Below are 3,601 nucleotides of genomic sequence, written 5' to 3'. Positions count from 1 at the left end.
TCCCCATCGACCAGGATACTGGTCAGTCCTGGCAAGTGGGCCCGCTTGACCGTGCCGTGGGCCATGGCATGAAGACACGTGGAGCACAAGTCAGGAGGCCGAGCGAATCAATTCAACCTAGATATCACGGGATACTTGTTGTAAACTGACTCAGATTGCTTTCCATGTAACAACTGACTAGGATTAGATCCTATTCGATTGTAACCCTAAATCGTCAACCTATATAAGGCGGCCAGGGGCACCCCCGAGGGTAACGCACATCAACTCTTCGCATCTCATACCAGCAATACAATCCACCAGAATACAAGACGTAGAATATTACTCTCCGGATGCCCAAACCTTTCTAAACCTTGCGCCCTTGTGTTACCATTCGAGCTCTTGGTCTTGCGATCTCCCCCGCCTACAAATCTACCACCTGGGTAACCTCTTGGTGGACTGCCGGTCACTAAATCCGACAACTGGAGTTAAGCAGATCTCCTAGGCCTTCGTGTGTGGTGCGCGAGGGATCGCCGGCCGATTTTTCACGTCAACAATATCACACTTTCAAAATATTTATGGGACGAAAAATACACTTTTTTCCCATTATTTAATCTTATGTCTGTTATTTATGGACATGGCATTCAAGCACTAGGTATTATAGAAGAAGCAAAAGTTGCCGTTCCATGTGCCAAAACCTTGCTAGGTTTCGTGTCCGTGAAGCTGCCCATATGTATAGAGTTGAGAAGAATCATGATTATGAGCGTATATACTGAAAATACCATTAGCTCTCTTTAGAGAGAGTGTGAGCTAGAAAGAGATAAGGTACCGTGAGAGAGAAGAGAGAAGAGATAAGTGCCGGGGAGAGGAGAGACGTGGAGAATTAAAGGCCGTGACCCTTTAGTACCATGTGGGAGCTCCACCCGATACTGATGGGTGACCTTTAGTACTAGGAGGAGCTCCCACGCGATACTAAAGAGGGTCACGGGAGGCATTTCTGGACTATCTATTAAACTAATGCTCACATTAGTACCGAGCCAATACACAACCGACACTAATCCTCGAGACGAATGCTCAGTTTTTCAGTAGTGAATGTATCACTAGTTGTTGGTCAAATTGCTGTACTAACTGAACGAGTCCTCCTTTTACTAAGGGGGGAGATTATTAACACTATTTTTTCCCAAAAATGCATCAGGATTGATATTAGTATACCCTTTGGTCACTAATCTGCACCTCTCATCAAGATCGATGGGACGAATCCCGATCCCAACCCCATGCTTTGACTAGAAAATAAAGATAATCAATCCAACCTATATCGTTTTAGAGGGCGTTTAGTTCCTTGAGCTAAAGTTTAGTCCGTATCATATCGAATATTTGGAGGCTAATTAGAAGGACTAAGTATAAGTTAATTATAAAACTAATTGTACAGATGGAGGCTAAACGACGAGACGAATCTATTAAGCTTAATTAATCCATCATTAGCAAATGGTTACTATAGCAGCACATTATCAAATCATGAACTAATTATACTTAATAGATTCATCTCGCCGTTTAGCCTCCATATGTGTAATGGATTTTGTAAATAATCTATGTTTAATACTTCTAATTAATATCTAAATATTAGATATGATAGGGGATAAAAATAAATAACGGGAACCAAAGCTTCACGGAGTTCTTGCATGGGCGCTTCTCTATCCAAAACGGAGGGTCCACCTCCCTCAACGTCAGGCCAGTCGAGACCTTCAAGAACTCGCCGGATGCGGTCGTCTTCTTCCTTTCCCCATCCCTACGACCCTACCGTCACTATCAGTCAATCACGCATGAGAAGCACACCGACATGTGGGCCTGTGGCAGTCCTCTTTTAACTGCATATCCTCCTCCGACGACCTCCACACATCCGATCTGCAATTGCACGTACGGCTGGTGAGATGCTCGAGTTTGTGTGTAACGAAGATCACGCAAAGCTAGAACCTCACAAGCGCTGGACGACGGATCTGATGAACAGCTCGCATGCGCATAGAACAACGCCATGTCGGCACCCTTGCTCTAAGCGATCGTTTTCGTTATTGTGAGTTACGATTAGTTAGTAACTGATCAACAACTAATCCATCGTCCTGGACTCCTGATAATGGTGAACGATAGCAGCGATGTTCACCTTCACATTGGATGCTGCTTATTTGGATTTTTCGCTCCCAAATACTCCTTCAAGTCTACCAACATAAATGAATGTTGTGCCAATTTCCCATTTCGAAACCGGAAAAAAGCTCAGAATCTTCAGATGAAAAATGAAAAGAAAAACTGTTGGACCATGATGCCCAGCCCGGACTGCGGAATTTCTTGGGCTCATGGGCCAAGGTTAGTCCTAAACACACACAGTAAGGCCATCACATTCCGCCCAAGAGCCCAAAATTGGTGGACTTGCCAAGCTCTGCTGTGATTCTGCCATGACAATAACTGATCCAAGTGTGGTTTCGAGCTTGGAAAAAGATCATCTGAAACCTCAATTACCGAGAAAGTTTGATTTTTCACCTGCTATAGAAAAATCAGATTCGTTTTCCTTTCTCAACTTTTGAAACCGTCCATGTCTCCCCTGAGTGTATTAATAGTGAGGTCAAATGAACCTTCAAATATTTTTTAAAAAATAATGATTTTTTTGAAAAAAAGAAAGTTTTAAAAAAATAATTTGCAGAAAAAACAGTGAGCGGCTCACTTCCAACTGTTGCAGGAGAAGATGATTGAGTGAGTGCAGGAGTGGCAAGCAGCGAGCGGAGATGCGGGAGCTGCCAGCCAAACTATTAGGGTGCATCTTTCAAAGCTCGCAGAGCTGATTCTCTACTGATTCAGTAGGAGTTCTGCCAAACATTTTTTTTAGAGAGAAGTGATTCTCTACTGTTTTTGTGAAGTGATTTTCTGAAATGAACTAAGAGGTTGGGAGCTTAAAAAGGTAGCTTCTCCTGATTCTGTAAAGTGATTCTCCATCCTGATTTTAAGTGTTTATGCTAGAGAATTATAGAGAATCACTTTCAGCTACAGACTCACTTCTCTCAGAGAATCGGCTCCCATAGAGAATCAGAATTAGATGGACCTGTACCAAACAAGCTCTTACTCCCTCCATTTCTGTTTATAAGGCGTGATATGACATGTCACAGTCTCCAAAATTAGACTCTAACCATTTATTTCTTATATTTTATTAATTATGGTTATAAATTTATAATCATTAGAGAGTATATTTGATTACAAATCCAACTATATCAAGTTTTTATTGCAAACGTAAAAATTGCTGACTAAATTATTGATAAAAATTGTAAAATTTGAATTTTGATATGCACGTGCGCCTGGTAAACAGAACGGAGGGAGTAGCGCATTATGGTTTTAACACCCCACGTCAAAAACCATGAACGGAAACCGGACGGTTTCAAAAGTTAAAGTAAAAAGGGAAAAACTGATTTCTCAATTTGAGGTGAAAGATCAGACTTCGTGGACAGTTGATGGGTTCAGATAGATTTTTTCCTTCGAGCTTTGAGGTCGGCATCTCTTTTTGCCTTGCGAGGACGGCACCTACCACCCAGTTCATATGTCCAGGAGCTCGGAGCATGGAACATTGGCCAGTCACCAATGTTCTCCT

The sequence above is a fragment of the Setaria viridis genome, chromosome 1, assembly GCF_005286985.2.
Source record: "Setaria viridis chromosome 1, Setaria_viridis_v4.0, whole genome shotgun sequence".
NCBI classification, from domain to species: domain Eukaryota; kingdom Viridiplantae; phylum Streptophyta; class Magnoliopsida; order Poales; family Poaceae; genus Setaria; species Setaria viridis.
This window is presented reverse-complemented; position numbering follows the sequence as displayed.